This window comes from Equus caballus, chromosome 9 (genome assembly GCF_041296265.1).
Source record: "Equus caballus isolate H_3958 breed thoroughbred chromosome 9, TB-T2T, whole genome shotgun sequence".
Lineage (NCBI taxonomy): Eukaryota > Metazoa > Chordata > Mammalia > Perissodactyla > Equidae > Equus > Equus caballus.
Window position 1 is genome coordinate 79,598,920 of NC_091692.1, and position 19,481 is coordinate 79,618,400.

Genomic DNA, 19,481 nt, shown 5'->3' on the forward strand with positions numbered 1-19,481 from the left:
TATGAACAGCAGTGGAACAATGTTTGACAACAGTGCCGGAAGGTGAGAGGATGGTGTAAAAAAAGACAGGGCAGGGTTCCTCTCTGCAGTACACCATGTTGCTAGGAGTCGGAATTGACTCCCTGGCACTCACAACAATGAATCAGGCACTATTCTTAGCACTTTACATATGTTAATTAATTGAATCTTTATATGTACCTATCACATAGATACTGTTATCTTCCGCATTTTACAGATAATAAAAGAAGCACAGAATGTTTAAACAACTTGCCTGAATTCACAGAGCTAGCAAGCAGTGGAGGCAAGATTCAAACCCAGGCATTCAGTCTCTAGAGCCCATTCTCTGAAACACCAAGCTCCATGTCCTAAATGCTGTTGATGTCACTTCAACTCTCTGAGCTCTGGTTTTCTGGTTTTTGAAATAAAGGGAGAATAAAACTGCACATTTTAAGGTAGTTGATGTTACAAACTCATAGAATTTGGCAACCAAAAAGGATCTTGGTGATTATATAGTCCAAATTGACATTTTGTAGCTAGAGAAACTAACTTCCAGAAATTAGTAACTTACTCAGGGTCATACAATTAGTGATAGACGTAAAACCTGGTCCTCTGGTACCTCAGGAAATTCCTTGCTGAATGCCAAAAACATATCTAATGAGGATGTGCATATTAACATGGTCAGACGTGATAACCCAAATTTCATGTTTACAGAATAAGTAATAAACATATTAATCTATAACTATTTAATATTATATACTGTTATAAAGATATATGATGGAGTGCAATAGAGACACTGAGGACAGTGTAATTAAAACTTCTAAGAGTGTGTGGGCAAATAGAAAAAACAGAGGAGAGGTAACTTTTGAATTGGCTCTTGAAGGATAAATAGAAGTTGCTTTGAAGGCAAAGAAGAAAGCAAGTTGAGGCTGAGAAAACCGCTTGTTCAAATCACCAATCCAGGACAGCACACTCAGAGAAAGAAGGCATCTACTCTCCTTGTTGACAACTTCAGGCCCCCTGAGCTCCAAACTGGAAGATATAGTCATGCATCACTTGACTTCACAATGGGCATACTTTCTGAGAAATGCATCCTTGGGTGGTCTCGTCGTTGTGCGAACGTCATAGAGTGCGCTTACCCTGACCTAGATGGTATGGCCTACGACACACTTAGGCTGTATGGTACTAATTTCATGAGGCCACGGTCATGTATGCAGTCTGTCATTGACCAAAATGTTGTTTTGTGTATGTGATTAATGTACGACTGCAAACTTCTTTTGGCAATTAGAATCTCTAGCCTTTTAAGTATCAAAATCGATAGAATGTTTTGGTCAGCTGGAGTTTCAGAAAGATAAAGATTTTTATTTGCTTCCAGTGTCCATGTTTTCCCAGCTGTTAGTAGTCAGAAGATAGCTTCAATTTTTTTCAGTTTCCTTGGTTTCTTCTAAATGAAGTAGGATTAAGACAGGACCCTTTTCATATCTTTATGTCATCATGGCCGGGTACAGCACTTGAAACAGAATACAAACATAGTATATAATTCTTAACGGAAATAAATGTTTATTGTGCATTTGTAAGTGTCAGGCACTATGCTAACCATTTTACATGCATTTTCTGTTTTAATCCTCACATTAGCCCTATGAAAGAGGCACCAACATTTGCCCAGAGAACTGGAAGCTTAGGGAGACTGAGAACATGTCCGAAGACCCACAGTGATGGAGAGGCCACAGACTTAGGCCATCCACCTGCCTTCAAAACCTGTGGCATTTTCAAAGTGTAATGAATTCATTTACAATTATTTGCATAATTTTAATGTGGCTCATAATTTTCCACTGTAAAATGTATTTTATGAGAATTGATATATAATTTTAAAATACTACCTTGTATGGAATGAGTAAGAGTATTTATTTGCTTTAAGGGCAATTAAAAATCAGGAAGAGGTCAATATATTTTTCAAGAAAAAATTTAAAATATGATACCCATGTGCATTGAGATATTTTCAATGTACAAATACTTTTTAGAAATGTGGTGGGAGAGCCTTTTCCTAAGTTTTTTTTTTTTATCATTAAGCATTTTAAGTATTGCTTTTCTAAAAAATGATTATCATATTAAAAGCTCTTTTAAAAAAGCCCTTTAAAAAACTTTTAAGTGCATGTAAACTCAAACACATGTGAACAATGCAGCCTTCTTTTCATTCTGCTTGCTTTCAAAACTGAACCTATGGATAAGGCTGGGCTCTTCCAGAAGACACTTTCTGAATTAAAAGCATCCAGAGAGTTAGGGAGTTCATACATATTCCAGTCAGCCTGTTGATTAAACCAACCCTTGTGCTTAATTCATCAGGCTGACTCTTTCTAAAAGAAAAGGATAGAAACTTTACAAAACTCTGAGAATAAAAGGGGATAGATTCTTGGTACCAATTTGCATGTCTCTACAGTACTGCTTTTAAATCCCTTATAATCACTCTTAAGGCAGCCCCACCCTACTCATTCCTGTTTGTTGTTTTAATTTCGGATCTCACGAAACCAAACTGACAACACAATTCCAGTAAGAGGTAATTAGAATAAACCATCAAATTAACGAGGACGTGAGAAGCAGCAGAGGCAAATGATTTCACAAACTGTTGTCAGTTCCAACTAAATCAATCCACTGTGATTCCATCAAATGGGACAGAGGCCTGCCATGTTCTCTACACTGGGAGATAGAAGATGAAGATGACTCTGTTGGCAAGAAGTGCGTAATCGAATAGAGGTAAGCCCCTGGAAGCCAGTCAAGCAATTAAACGTAGTGCTGTCAGGGAGGTGTGAACGAGTTGCCATGGAGTAACAGAGGATGGTGACACTGTAACCTGTTGTATTTGGAAGGAGGAGAAAGGAAGGCTGTGAAAGGCAGACAGTGGGAGAATCCAAGCAGACATCAGGGGGTCTCTGCATTCAGTTTGTATCTTGAAAGGAGGATAGAATTTCTTGTTTTTGGTGAGGAAGATTTGCCCTGAGCTAACATCCGTTGCCAATCCTCGTTTTTTTTTTTTTGCTTGAGGAAAATTCTCCCTGAGCTAACATCTGTGCCAATCTTTCTCTACTTTGTGTGTGGGATTCCTCCACAGCATGGCTGATGAGTGGAGTAGGTCTGAACCAGGATCTAAACCCGAAAACCCAGGCTATGGAAGCAGAGAACTTTAACCTCTTGGCACAGGGCCAGTCCTGAGGAAAGGAAGAGGCATTCGAAATAGAATGAAGCATGTGAACAAAGGTGTTGTATTTGCAGCACAAAGGACACTTTGGGGGCGGGCAAAGCAGAGTGTGGTTTGACCGGGGTGCCCTTTTGTAAAAAAGAATCAGAGGGTCCTGAAGCCCTAGCTCATCTAATTCTTGATCTACAGGTTAAATAATATCAAACTACTTATGCATACTTTGTAATTATTTTATCTCCATGTGATACTTGAATAGTTATTTAGTTACAGCTGTCAATAATATGTAAAATGTATTGAACACTGAATAGACGCATTTTACATTTTATCCTCAACAGAATACTGAAGAGAGTGCTGTTGTTATCTCCATTTTCCAGATGAGAAAATAGAGCTGAAAAAGGTTAAGTAACTCGCCTGAAGTCCAAAGATAGCAAGAAAAGTTTAGATTGCAAATTCAGGTTCTGGAACCATATGCCCGACTCCTGATATGTAGTGCTCATTCCATGCCAGACTCTTTGCCCAGCACTGGGGTTACATACACAACTGAGAGTGACACAGTCCATCCTCTCTGAGACCTTTTCTTATTCCTCAAAAGGTTTCAGCAGCTCAGTTTAGATGGAGTAATAAAGTCAGTAATAAAAAGCCAGTTAGAAAAGCCCCCTTACTCTTTGCTACAATTACATGGAATTAAGTGGTTAAAAAGAAGAGAAAGAAGGAGAACTTTCTGAGAAGAGAGCTGAGGAAAGAGGTAAAGATGTTAGTGTGTCAAGGACAGGGTGAGCTAACCAGACTGGTAGGATTGTAATGTTGAGGATGGGACATCCTGGGGGACAAAGAAAGAACTATGTGCATTAGACACCTGGTGTATTGCAAGCTACATGTTTCAACATGCATTAGTCCACGTCATTCTTACAACAAACTTGTGAAGTAGGTATAATGATCCCATTTTATAAATAAGGAAAATAGAAGGTTTGACGGGTAATTTGAGACCACAGAATACGAAACCTTGACATGACCATTTCTCTTCCTTTCCTTTAACTGGTAACCTCTCAGTTCAACCATTCTCCTGCAGATTAGAATTGACTATTAGAAACCATGGCAACCCCGGAAACATTCGGAACACAACAAATGTATGTGGGATGGAAGTGTATCCAAGAACGCAGTGTAATTCAGGACAAGCAGGTTTGGGGAGTACTTCCTGGGGAGGTTCAAGAACTTAAGCAAAGGCTTGAATATGAGCTCCCAGGTAGGAAAGCTGGGACTGCTTATAAACAGAAAAGAAATTTCCCTGCAAAAATTGGCAATGAGTCGTTTGACTACCTGTAGAGACGATTCAATGAGAGCTGCCCTCTAACTTAAAGTTAACAATTTGTCTTCCTGATATTTAATAATGACAATGATAATAATACTATTTATTGAACACAAACAGTGCCAAACACTGTTGGATCCTTTCTATGCATTATCCGGAATCCTTTGGTCAACCCTGTAAGGTGAGAATTATCTCTGTTTTATAGATGAAAAAGCTGTGGCTCAGAGAGTTTAAGTAAGTTGTCCAGTTTACTAAAGATTAATAAAGCTAGGATTAAACTCATACTCTTTCCTTTAGGCCATATTGCATTCATTAGACACTGTAATTTCATTTTACCGTGAGAAACTAGTGGACTACACTGAACTGATGTAATTCCAGTCAAAAGCAAATAAATTATGTTCCAGTTACCATGCAGCCTTATTTCTGCTAAAGGTGGCAATAAACACTAAGTTTACTGAGATATTGACATAGCTGTTAGATCTCCATCCTACTTCTCCATTTGTGAACACATTGTTGTACCGGCACTAGGTTTTGAACTTCTGACTTTACCTCTCCAAGTCTTGGCTTCGTTATGGGTAATACAAGAGTGTTGGATTAGGAATGTAATATCTGTCCAGCTCTGCGATGCTTTGACTTTAGCTTTCATAGTCCGTTGCCCATGGGACTGAACATCCCAACTGACTGAGAGTCCTGAATTTCAGATTCTGGACCTGTGATTTCTGAAGACCCAACTCAATAAAGACGCATTTGCCTGTTTGCAAGGGTAGTTTTTCTCCCTCCCTCCCTTGAGGTGCTGCGCTTCAAGTGCTGCTCAGGCTGAAGAGATGAAGGAAGAGCTCCTGGTTATCTTTCAGGTACCTAACTTCATGAGCTTATCAATTTGCGCTCTTTGATAATCCTACTCTCCTAAACAGTAAGTTGGACCTCGTGGCTTTATAGCTTCCTCACAAATCATTACATGTGAAAACCGGAAAACATATCAGAGAGAATTATCTCTTTTTCCTGAGATAAGAAAAAGTTCTAAGAAGCACATCTGTTGACGAGCACTTAAGAGCACATCTTAGGGATCCTCGGAAATCCACATTCCAACATGACTCTCTATATCTATCAGGCAGAATCTGAAGGGAGTGTAGTCTGCTTTCTCTCCTCCACACCCACCTGATAATGCAGAGATGCCGGAGTTGAAGCAACTGGCGGCATGCCTAAATCAGGCTGTCTCCGAACTGGAAAATGGGAAGAGGCAATTCAGAGGGTCAATATTTAATCTAGGTTCAAGCTGGACCAGGTCTCCAGCCAGATCCAGGCTCAGCCAGTGTCTAGACATGGCAGCCAAGTTTCCATCAGCTTTGCTGTAATTAACATGTGCATACACAGTGATTTCTTAGTAACAGAATACGAAACGAAACAGGAAGGTAACTAGCTGTTAGAGCTTGAGTTTCATTTCTGGGTAAATCAGTAGTCATCTCACAGAGGCATTCTTTCTGTGCGTAATCTCAAACCAGCTAAAACAAATGGGATGAAATAAGAGAAGGTGTGTTAGCAGCTGCTTCTTAAATTTCCCCCCGTCATCGGGATTTGTCTTAGTTTGGATTTTAGATTCTTTAAAGTAGCAATTGCCATGTTCAACTTTAGTTGACCTCATAAATCCAAAAATAGCTATAGTGATTCATCTGGGCATCAGTTATGTAATGATCTGTGTCCAAACGTTGGTTTCATAGTCATACCTATTCGAAGAGCTGTGTTCTGAGAAAGGATGGCAAGTCATGGTCTTTGCAACCCTGAGTCACTGCTGCTTACTCACATAAAGCCTGTGACCTAGGCTGATTTTGAAATTGGCGGGTCGTTTAGACTCTTGGCCAAGGTTGGAACTCCAGGGCGGGAGTAAGGTGGAAGTTGGGGAGGAGGGGAAGTTCTGTCCATTGAGATGAGTAAAAACTGGATCAGCCATTAGTAAGAGGACCTTTTACAGGTTACAAGGTTACAAATGTTACAAAGAATTATTTATATAAGCTGCCTTTGTGATATAAGGCCTGAGGTATTTTGTGTGTGTGTGAAGATGAAAGATAATGAAAGTTCTAGCAAAGCCGACAGACCGTCCCCTCTTCCTCTTCAAAAACTTCACCACCTTCCTCTCAAATTCACTGAAAATATATCGAGGATCTGCCATGTGAACAGCTCCCACGTCAGGGGTGACAAATATGCAGGGGACAGAGTGCCTGCTCTCCCAGGGCTCGCAGTCCAGCGGCAAGACAGATATGTGCACAAGTTATTCTAAATCAGGGCAAACTGGGATGAGTGCAGAAATCATATGCTCTTGGAATCTTTCTCTGGCCTCCCAAGCGTGGGGTTATGACTCCTCATCTGGACACTGATAACACTCTGTATTCGTGGCAAAGAATGACTATCACCAAGCAATATCCAGTCTCTCCTTCTTCTTAGCAAGAAAACCCCAATTTTATTTGGGATAATGCTGTACACACTAGAGTAATACATTTCTCATCATCCTTTGGGCTAGATGTGGCCATGTAACTAGTTTCTGGCCAATAAAATGTAAGTGTAAGTACTGTGTGGGACTTCTGGAAAGCTGCTTAAAGGGAGCTGACTAGGCTAGGGGAAGTTCTCTTTTTGATGAGGATCAAGGCTGCCCCAGGGAGAGAAGTCCAAGGCGTCCTGCCCTACATGCTGATCTATATCATCCTCCAGGAAGCATATGACATCCTGACTTGATCCAATCTGATTCTTATCTAAAGTTATAGGACCACCAAATAACCAGACCCCACCTGCACTGATACTATTTTAACGATTTTTTTCATGATCTTTCCTTTGTCTTGTAAAGAAATAACTTACATACCTATGCCTTATAAATTTAGCTCTAGCCATCAAAACATTGCAGCTTTTCCTGCCCATGGCTCCTGTCCCCATGCCTGCAGCTCTTCCTGCCCATGGCTCCTGTCCCCATGCCAGCAGCTCTTACTGCCCATGTGTCCTGTCCCCATGCCTGCAGCTCTTCCTGCCCATGGGTCCTGTCCCCATGCCAGCAGCTCTTACTGCCCATGGGTCCTGACTCCATGCCTGTGGCTCTTCCTGCCCATGGGTCCTGTCCCCATGCTACTCCATGCTATTCTCTGAATAAAAGAGCACTACTGCCAGAACTTGAGAGTCCAAGAAATCTTCCCTTCGACTCCTCGATTCACTAAGCCCGCATCATTTTCACTTTTCATTTTCCGTCTCAAGATGGCCAGAACGTAGATGCACTGCTATGCACCCAAGAGCTATCTTGGACCATAAGTCGACCCTGAGGATGGAAGTCACGCACTAAGGATAGCAGAGCAGAAAACCAGAAGGAGCCTTGATCCCTGAGAACTTTGCAAAGATGCCAATATCACCTGGGCTATTTTACTGCTAGGTTTTTTTATTTACATGAGAAAGAAATAAATTTCTATCTTTTAAAAGCTGTACTGGCTCTTTGCTTAAATGCAAGCAAACCTAATCATAACTAACGCATCTGACATAACACTGACTCACTGTGTTGTAATTGCTTATTTAGTTTTCTGATTCTCTACATATATAGACTTTAATCTAGTTAATGAAATAGATTTTATTTAGTCCTCTTTGTAAAAATTTATGGGTTAAATTGAAAGATTGAATAAATTTTATAAATTGAAAGATTTATAGATTTATTGAACATTGGAAATGGGCTGTGAGAACATGACAGGAGTCAAACATGAATGACTCAAGATATTTAGCCTGAGCAACTGAAAGGATGATTCAGGGCAGATTTGGGGGAGAAGATTCAGAGTTTGGTTCTGAGCACACTAAGTTTTGTTGGACATGTAAATTTGGGAGTTGTCAGCAAATAGTGGGAATGAAAGCCATAAAACTAGATGAGATCTTCCAGGAAGTAAAGCGGCGAGAACATGCGTAATCATAGGTTTAAGCCTAAAGCGTTCAATGTTTAGTGATCTACAAGATAAGGATGATCTAAAAAAAGGAAACCAAGAATAGTTATGAGCTAAGAGGAAAACTAAGAGAGTGGTTTCCTGGAAAGTTACCTTAAGAAAATATTTCAAGGAGGAGAGAGTAATTACTCTGCCAAACACTGCTAATAGATAAAATAATCTAAATACGCATCATTGGCAATTGGATTCAGTGCTGTGGAGGTCACTGGATATTTTGGTGGCATGGAGGGGGCTGGATAGTCCGACTATAAGGATTTTCAGAGAAAATGGTTTGAAGGGAATTAGAGATGACATTCTCAAGGATGGGACTATATGCTTAATGCTGTAAAGTGATGGTGAAATGGTACCGGAGGAGATTGCAGTGTCCTAGGAGAATTTTTTGTTGTTGTTATTTATTTGTTTAGGTGGGAGAAATTACTGCATGTTTCCAGATAGAGGCAATAACTGATAACTCACACGAGAGAGCAGCATTGATAAAGCACCTCTTATTGTTTGCCCCACGTATTTGATTCTCTTAAGAAGGGGTTTATATAGTCGTAGTCAGCTTTCTAAGCCTTTTCTTCTCTGCCATTACACTGTAAACTCCTGGCAGGCAGGGCCCAGGAATGAACTATCTGCTTGGTGGTTAGGAGTTGATAGATTGATTAGCGTCATAAAGTGTTAATGACTATGGGACACTTGATGAGTTACTAGCTCCCACGGCTTTGTAAAGCTAAAGCTTCAAGATGTGTTGCCTTATTCTTTAACAGAAAGGGATGGTTCTCTTATGATGGGATTTTTAGAAACCTATAGGAAGTGATCAGGAGAATGGGACAGGAATTCTTCCAGCCTTTACCATACATTTCGCCTAAAATAGCAACCTTCCTTCACTCATGAAATAAATTGTGGAGTAATTCATGGAATAAATGCTAAGTCTTCCACGTGAAGTCTCAAATGTTAAAACTTACAATTGCTATCCATGACCGATTGATATGCAAACATGCATTACATCAAAATCATAGATTTGCTGAGCTGACTTATACGTTAAGAAGGCAACATCCAGCCCCTATTCCCTGTGATCGTTTTCTTCCTAAACAAACGTCTTCTGACATGCTTTCTTGAAGAACAGAGCTTTCTCACTGACTTACATTTGGAAAGGTAGGCGCTGGGCAGTCAGGAATTCCATTGGTTTTCCCGTGACTGACAGGAGAGGAAGTGATTATAACAAGGATCTCTTCCATTCTCTTCTAAAAGAAATCCTCTTCCTACAGGGTCTCCATTATTGGAGGACTGACTCATTCAATCTAGAAATGATCTAAGTAGAGCCACAATCCAGTCACTTCCCTTTTAGATCCTTTTCCTTCTCATCCACATCCTGCCTGACAGAAAATGATCATCTTTAAGGTATGCCTTTTTTGGTGAGGAAGATTGTCCCTAAGCTAACATCTGTTACCAATCTTCCTCGTTTTTCTTTTCTCCCCAAAGCCCAGTACATAGCTGTATATTCATAGTTGTAAGTCTTTCTAGCTCTTCTTTGTGAGATGCCAGCACAGCATGGCTTGATAAATAGTGTGTAGGTCCGTGCCCGGGATCTGAACTGGTGAACCCTGGCCCGCTGAAGCTGAGTGCACAACTTAACCCCTACACCACTGGGCCAGCCCCACAACCATCTTTAAACAGTCCTCTTTGCAACTTGTTGGGGAACGCTGTGCAAAGATTGCTAAGACAAAAAGGGCAAATACGTTGACTAGAGGGAAAGTCTGAGATTTTTTAAAAAATCTACACATTTCATTTCTGCTCCAAAGGTGAAATGATTTTTCCTGAGGTAATTACTCTGTGTAGGATCATGAGCCAGATACTATGAAGATGCCTCAGACATCATCAACCTTTCCCAAGGTTTATTTAACAAACATTTCTTGAGGACTTACTTTTAAGAGTTTATGGATGAATGAATAAATATTTACCTTCCTTTTCCCACAGCAATTGTCTCAGTGGAAGTGCTAATCACTTTTCCCGTGAATGACTATAATCACTCTTTAACTGAACTTCCTTTAATCAGGTAGCATTCACACTGTTTTGCTGGCACATCTTCCAAAAGAATTTTGGGAAAATTCTTTACTGACTCACAGATTTCTAAACTGACATCTAAACATTTTCATCTTAAGTTTACTTAGTTGCAAAAGATGTAATATCTAACATGCTATAAAATTGACACAAAATATTGCATCACTCTTTAAAAAATATCTAGTGGAATCTAAGTTTCAGAATGATTGTATATGTTGAATTAAATGTCTAAAGCATCATTATTGAGATATAATTTGCATATTATATAAATAATCCATTTAAAGTGTCCCATTCAATGGTTTTTAGTAAACTCACAGGGTTGTGCAGCATTCACCACAATCTAAATTTAGAACATTTTCATCACCTCTAAAAGAAACCCTGTACCTGTTAGCAGTCTCTCTTCCCTCCACCTTAAACCTCCCTCCCCTCACCTTAGGCAATCACTAATTTACTTTCTCTATATATAGATTTGCCTATTCTGGACATTTCATATAAATGGAATCATACACTATGTCTTTTGTGACTCATTTCTTTCACATAGTAGAATGTTTTTAAAGTTCATCCATATTATACCCTGTATCAATGTACCATATTATAACATATCATATTATAATATGTATCAGTTATGTATCAAAACATGAGTCAGTTATGACACATGTTATAACATGTATCAGTACTGCTGTAGAAACAGGCACATCGACCTGGGGAACAGAATAGAGAGCCTAGATGTAAACTCATGCATATATAATCAACCAAATTTTGACAAGAATGTCAAGAACATACAATGGGGAAATAACAGTATCTTCAGTGAATGGTGTTGGGAAAACTGGATATCCACATGCAAGAGAATGAGACCAGATCCCTCTCTTACACCACTCACAAAAATTAACTTGAAATGGATCAAAGAGTTAAATGTAAGACCTGAAACCATGAAACTTCTAGATGAAACGTAGGGGGAAAAGATCCTTGACATTGCTCTTGGCAATGGTTTCTTGGATAAGACACCAAAAGCACAGGCAACAAAAACTAAAATAATCAAGTGGGACTACATTAATCTAAAGAGCTTCTACACAGCGAAGAAAATAATCAATAAATTGAAAAAGCATTGTACAGAATGGGAGAAAATATTTGCCAACCATATATCTGATAAGGAATTAATATCCAAAATATGTAAATAACTTATACAACTCAATAACAAAAAGGCAAGTAATCCAATTAAGAAATGGACAAAGGACCTGGATAGACATTTTAAAAAAAAAAACAAATGGCCAATAGGTATATAAAAAGATGCTCAACATTAATCAGCAGGGAAATACAAACCAAAACCACATCGAGATATCACTCCACACCTGTTAGGAAGGCTGTTATCAAAAAGACAAAAGATAACAAATGTTGGTGAAAATGCAGAGAAAAAGGAACCCTTATACTCTGTTGGTGGGAATGTAAAATGTACAGCCATTATTGGAAACAGTATGATGGTTCCTCAAAAAATTAAAAATTGAACTATCACATGATCCAGCAATCTCACTCCTGGATATATATCCAAAGGAATTGAAATCAGTATCTCAAAGAGGTATCTGTATCCCATGTTCCTTGCAGCATTATTCACAAAACCAAGGTCTGTCAACAGAAGAATGGATAAAGAAGATAGGGTGTATATATATATATATAAAATGAAACATTATTCAACTGGAGGAAAGAAGGAAATACTGCCATTTGCTATAACATAGATGGACCTTTAGGGCATTATGCTAAGTGAGATAAGTCAGACAGAGAAAGACAAATACTCTGGGATATCGTTTACATGTAGAATCCAAAAAAGCTGAACTTATGTAAACAGAGAGTAGAATGGTGGTTACCACGGGCTGGGGGGTGGAGGAATTGGGGAGATATTGTTTAAGGGTACAAACTTGCAACTGGTAAATAAATGAGTCCTGAAGATTTAACGCACACGTCAACATAAATAAAGAGGTAAACTGAGGCAAACTTGAATTACCAGAAATTGAGTTTGTTCAGGAATGGCAGAGGATTGCAATTCCAGAAATGCATGCTGTAGCAAGCTATAGGTGAGTCTGTTGAGGGGTTGGGGCAGTCTGTATTTATGGGCAAAGAGTGCAAGAAGTGGGAAGTCCAGCCAGAATCTAAGTGATAAGTTCATTGGCTTGAGGATGGAGAGCGATTCTTGGCGGATGTTCATTTCCTAGCAGATAAGTCTCAGTTTTCTGTAAATTGGACATTATGAGAAATCAGTCTCTCAGTATTTAAGTTCTGTTCTTCTAAGGGTGTATGCGTGAGATTCTTCATTTCCCATCTTCCGGTTCCATTTTAGATAGAAGTCCTTTCACACACAGCCTAGTGAATATGTCAACTATGCTATAGTACACACTTCGAAGTTGCTGAGGAACTAGATCTTAATTGTTCTCACCACAAAAAAAGAAACGATAAGGATGTGATGTGACAGAGGTGCTGGCTAATGCTATGATGGTAATCATATTGCAATATATAAATATATCAAATCAACACATTGTACACTTTAAACTTATAGGATGTTATTCATAAATTACATCAGTTTAAAATTAAAAAGACCTTGGAGGGGTGTAAAATACCCTCTCAGACAGGGGAGCAATATCTTCCTTCAGGAAACAGCTTTTCTTTTCCAGGCTTCTTTCCCCTTTGTACTATTTTTCATATGAAAGCAATATAATAGAAGATTTGGACTATTAAAAAATATTTCTCAGCATGCTAACAGAATAATCTCTATGTTTCCTTCTAGCCATTTTCCTCATGTATGCACATTTTTACATCAATGAAATCACAGTGCACACACAATACGAAAGTCTACTTTTTTCAATTAATACTATTTCATAAGAATTTTTCATGTTGTTACTTAAATATCATTTACAGCTGCAAAATATCCCACTGAGGATAGAACTTAATTTGATTAAGGGTTCCCTTATCCTCAGACATTTACTCCCCACTAATTTGGGGATTTATAAAAAGCAATATGGTAAACATCTGTGTGAATGTTAAGTTGTTGCTTTCATTTGGATTATTACTTTCGGCTAGATTGATTTTTCATATTAGTAGGATTAACTAAGGTCAAACGGCACGGCCTGTTTTTTCTTATTTAAATGACCAATTTTTTAAAAAAGATGGAGTACAATTTTTTTCCCTGAAATTTCAGAGTCATAGAGAGATAGGGCGAGAGGGAAATTTCAGAAATGCTTCATGTGTTGGATGGGGAAACAGAAGGCCAAAGAAGCAAATGGACTTGGTTAGTGTTAGACATTAGAGTATGCAATAGATTAAGGCTGAAAATAGATTATACAAAGATTAAGTGGCAAAACCGAGACCAGGACCAGAACCAATTTGAGCATCTTAAACCGCCTTAAAAAAAAAACCCTTTCCAATCCCTTTAAAATGTAACCACTGAATTAAACGGATACTCAAAGCATCTTGACTCTTTCCTGTCACTTTTACAGTAAGAATATTTTGGGGAAAAAGGTAAGGTATATTTTATTTTAGCATTTTAGCAAATTGGGGCCAGATGACAGAAGCAAAGTACATACAAATATGAGAAAAGACATGAATTGTAAAATTCATCATTTTTTTTTTTGAGGAAGATTAACCCTCACCTAACTGCTGCCAATCCTCCTCTTTTTGCTGAGGAAGACTGGCCCTGAGCTAACATCCATGCCCATCTTCCTCTACTTTATATATAGAACGCATACCACAACATGGCTTTTGCCAAGCGGTGCCATGTCCGTACCTGGGATCCGAGCCAGCGAACCCCAGGCCACTGAGAAGCAGAACATGTGAACTTAACCGTTGCACTACTGGGCTGGCCCCAAATTCATCATTTTCTGAGTGAAAAAGGAAGTGGGATATTTGGGTCATGTAGAAAATGGTGTTACATTCTCCTTGGTGTTATATCATATTCTGTTTAAGCTTTTCTTTGTTAGAATGTAGCAAATCACTTTTTATTTATTTTTTCTCTCTCTAGTGATGGAAGGTGCCAGGAACTTCTTTGCATTTGATGTCAGAGAACCATGTATTTCTTGATATATCCAGAGAAGAAAGAAGTTGGTCAAGTTTAGGATCAATGAAACCAATTAGGGTCAGGCTAAATGCCACATTTTATCAATTACAATACTTGTATGCATAAGCATTGTTCTTTCCTTGTTTTTTTTTGTACTAAAATAGGGCAAAGATACGTGGACGACTACATATCAACTTTATGATAAAATTATGCTTTTTGACCGAAATATCTCTGGATAGACGTCTATGTCATAAGAACAGATTTAATCAGAGAAGCAGGTCAGAGATTGTCCTGGCAGATTGAATAGTTACGAGTAGGAAAATCTATTTGTGAAACAACAGACGGTGAGACACATAAAAAAAACATTAAGAGAGGGTTATCATTTTTAAGGAGAGAATAATCACCATAAGAATCTATTTATACTTTCACTCATGAAAATATGTACTAATTTACTAAATGTACTAATTTACATCCTTCTAAGTGCAATGCCTTGTGCTAAGTCCGTGGGAGCACGTTAGAAGATACGTTGAATTGATGCCTGGAGACACGATCTAGGTTATCTAGCCTTAAAGCTGCGGAGTAAGAATGTGAATCTAACTATTATAATACAGAGAAAAATTCAGGAAAATCTGTTTGGATCTCCTTGTTCTGGAATACCATTTTCTGAAACCTATCATTTCTTCAGAGCATAAACTCTGATTCAAATGATTAGCTCACTGCTTTTGTTTGTGTATTTTGTTTTGTGTTTTTCATTTTACTTCATGTTCAAGAACATGTTCTGGCTACTTTGACTTTATTTCTCAAGTGTCATTAGGAAAACATTCATGTACAACTTAGGGTGCTGGCTCCTTTTATTCCTTATTGACTAAATCTTACTAGTTTTTGCACCCTGCTGAAGCACGTATGTATGGGAAGGGGACAACAGACAAAAGAGAAGAGATCTAGATGGGTAGTGTAATTTTTTTTTTTTTTTTTGATGAGGAAGATTGGCCCTGAGCTAACATCTGTGCCAATCTTCCTCCATTTTGCATGTGGGATGCTGACACAGAACAGCTTGGTGAGCAGTGTGTAGGTCTGTGCCTGGGATCCAAACTCACAAACCATGGGCTACCAAAGCAGAACGCGCAAACCCAACCACTACGCTACCGGACCAGCCCCGATAGTATACTTTTAAGGCATTGATGAGAAGTACACATTTGATTTAGATCCTGCTGCACCCCTCCTTCCTAAACCATCACCACGCTTTTTGTGAGCAATGGCTTCTCCCCCTCTACCTGGAGATAAGTAACAAGAGGTGGCATAGTTATAGGTTAGTTATGGGGTGTCACTGAGAATAAATCAGCCACATCACAGAATAGGGGAGGAACCTTGCTGCAAAGGGAATCCTATAAACTTCAGAGAGATGTGATAACCAGGTTTAGAGAGCGAGCAGGAGCAAGGAAAGCTTTACATTTTTATCAGTAGGTCTTTTTATTAGGTAAAACTCTTTGAGTGAAAGAGAGAAATCCAATCTAAAATTGTTGAAAGAAAGGGAGAATTTCTGGCATACATATCGGCAAATTTCAGCTGGGTCTTTCTTCATTTATGGTTAGATTAAAAGACTTAAACAATGTGTTAAAAGATAAACTGAACCATATTAAAGTTTTTAAGAGTTTATTTGAGCAAAAATGGATTCCCATTGGGCAGCATCAAACTGGCAGTGGTTAGGAGCGCTCCTCTGATGGGAACCAGGGAAATACTTATACAGAAAAAGTGTGGAAGCGAGGAAAGCAAGTTACTTGATTGGCTGTAGCTTAAAGCCCAATTGGCTGTTCGTGATTGGTTGCCCTTAGCGTTTTGATTTCATCACCTTGAGGCATTTACAGGCTTAGACTTTGTTTTGCTTATGTAGCCCCCACGGCATAGAGCCACCTCAGCCTAATGGCCTGCAAACTTCTTTAATTAATTTTACAAATGTCACCCCGGTTCTGTCTCTCCCTGACTTTCTTGGCTGTGGTATTGTCCCTTCTAACTGCTTTTAAGGCAGCCCGCATCCCTTCCACTGTGGTGGCAAAATGACAACAAACATTTCTTGACCACAGTGGGAAAGTAGCTGTCTCTATTCCCAAAGTTAGTGAATTTAAATTCATTAGCATGGCTTGAAACCTCCTCCCTAAAGCAATCCCCTTTACCAGGATGATAGTGGAAACCCCACGGTGTCAAGGGAAGAGACATCCTAGTGACCCTTTAAAATTAGAGTCTGGTGGAGCTGGGCCAGTGGTGTAGTGGTTGGGTTTGTATGCTCTGCTTCAGTGACCTAGGTTTGGCAGTTTTGGATCCAGAGTGGGGACCTACATACCGCTGGTCAAGTGATGCTGTGGTGGCATCCCAAATATAAAATAGAGGAAGATTGGCTCAGATGTTAGCTCAGGGCCAATCTTCCTCCAGCAAAAAGAGGAAGATTGGCAATAGATGTTAGCTCAGGGCCCATCTTCCTCACCAAAAAAAAAAGGAAAAATTAGAGTCTGTGGCGAATGAATGTTGAATGGAGTGGGAGTCTGTAGGACATGAGGATTTTTTTTGAGTTATTACAGATAATTCTCAGAATAACACGACAAAATAATTTTATTATTTTTAATTTAATTTAATTTAATTTAATTTTACTTTATCACAGAGCAGGCAAGAAACTTGATTGAGACTCTGGTTCCACTGACTCTATGGTTTTCCTTTTTCCCATTGTACCTTGTACTCCTGAAGGGAAACCCTGAGTAATGACTAATTTTAGTATAAGATGTCGATATTGAAGAGGATAGAAAGCAGTCGGGATCACCTTTATTCTTCCTTACCTTCTCTTAGACTTTGGCCACTCCAGGACTTGCTGAAATTTCCTTCCATATCGTCTTACTCTGTAATTTTCCCGATGTGATTTTTACTGTGCTTATGTAAACTTACGGTCAGATTTCATTATATTCACAGAGTTCAAGCTTGAGTGCTCCTGGATTATTGACCAAGGTAATCATATGATTAAGAATAATGTTCACTGGCTACTCACTATATCCCCACACCATTCTGAGCTCTTTGCGTGTATTGTTTCATTGAATCAACTAAAACACCCAAGATATGCGATATCATTAGCCTTGCTTCGTAGGTGAGGAAAATGAGGCAGAGAGAGGTCAAATAACTTGTATGAAGTTGCCTTCAATATGGTAGAGGGACCAGGATTTGAATGCAGGCAGCCTGGCATCAGAGCAAATGTTGGATAACACTATTTTTCAATACATCCTGAAAGGCCACAAAGGAGGACCAGGCTGTGAAAAGCTGAGAGGGCAGCAGATCAGAAAGGTGTTTCCAAATGGAAAGAAGGACAAGAATCTGTCCTCAACTGGTAGGGTGATCTCTGGAGAAAGGAGAGAAAGACAGAGATCCTTCTGGACAGGAGATCAGAAACAATCTGGAGAACCAGAATGAAGAAACCAGCAGAGAACAAAGTGTTTTTAATATTGGGAAAATATTGAAAAAGCCATCAGGTAAATGTTTCCAGATAAAAATCAGACTGGAATGTCAGAAGGGCTAGCTAGAGAGAGGAAAGGCAAGAATTTGTTGCTATTGTTTCATACACGATATACCCAACATCTTGCCTGAGTAAGCAGGGAATTTATAGTGTTTAATGTCAGAGACGTTTGGCTTCAGCCTGAGCGAAATATCTCATCTCAACATTGGCATTTACAAACCTAAACTTCATTCATTGTGAAAAACAGGCATTTATTTGTTTGCTGCACTTGCGGGCTTAATAATTTTACCTTCTTCCTTTAAGCTGTATGCTTCCTAAACTGCACCTGTCATTAAAGCAGCTCGCACTAAGATTTGCACTAAGCTTGTTGCATCGCTGACTTTATTTCAAAGATGTCCCTAAGCATCTTGGATAAAGGAGGCCTGTAGTTCTCTCTAACAACAAAACTGTAGCCAACAGTCAGAAAATATAAAGTTGCAAAACGTGTGTAATGTCCTTCCAAACATCAAGGAGGATTCTTTTCTCCTACAGGATAAAAAAATTTCACTTCCCAAAAGAAGAAAATTTAGGCCATTGAAAATTATATAGGACATCAGCAGAAAAGGAAATTGTTGGTCCTCAGTTGCTGGAATGATCTAAAACAATTTATGGGGGGAAAACATACATTTTAACTCTTCTCCTTGACATTTAATAATTGGGTTTGCACACACCTGGGCATACACACACACACACACACATACACACACAATGCTTAAAGTTAATTTAAAATGAACTATGTTGCAGTATATAGCAGGATCAAAGTCTTTCTAAAACTCAGTTAAATAGGAGGGGTATTCATGCATTTTCAGAAAGTTGTCTTAATATTCTTAGTGTCATCAATATTATCGGAGACGCTGTAGAATGTAACCCAAGGCCTATAGCTAACTCTGCATTAAGATTTGAAGTGACACAAACATTGCTTGTGAATATCATGCCTCAGTTTGTAAATCATCAGAGCATTGGCCTGACTACAACGATGTCTGAATGAAGTACTTCTCCTTTTGTGCAATAAAGAATCTCCTAGTATGAGAACTCCTTTTTCTTTTTCCAGTTTATTTTTATAATCATTTGTTAAGTTTCCCTCTGGTAAAAGTAATTCCAGAGTTTGCGCTTTCTTTTTTTCTTTTGAGGAGGAGCGGGTAACTTTTTAGGCAGTTTCCTTAGTCATTCTAGGCAGCTGGCCAATGGAATATAGACTAAACAACACAGAGGATATTAATTTTACCTCACTATACATGCACACAGCTAGTGATACATAAAGTCTTCATTCCAGAACTGACAATAAAAGGGTTGTGCAATTGTCTAGAGTCAACGTCACTAGCAGTTTTCTGAAGGAGTTGGAAGAAGATAAGAAAACTGACCTTGGGGACTAATTTTAAAATGGCTAAATAGTGATGGCAGAGCCAAACTCATAC

General features: G+C 38.9%; 1 long non-coding RNA gene across 2 annotated transcripts; it reads left to right on the top strand.

Moving 5' to 3' along the window:
• The first annotated feature begins 2,586 nt into the window (after nt 1–2,586).
• On the top strand, nt 2,587–14,663 carry LOC111775104 (uncharacterized). Of its 2 annotated transcripts, XR_011421383.1 has the most exons (4): nt 2,587–2,748; nt 3,526–3,587; nt 5,198–5,350; nt 14,502–14,663. It is a non-coding gene; the product is annotated as an uncharacterized lncRNA (long non-coding RNA). The 2 variants fall into 2 exon arrangements; XR_002810605.2 differs by lacking the exons at nt 2,587–2,748; nt 3,526–3,587 and adding an exon at nt 4,311–4,677.
• The last annotated feature ends 4,818 nt before the right edge of the window (nt 14,664–19,481 follow it).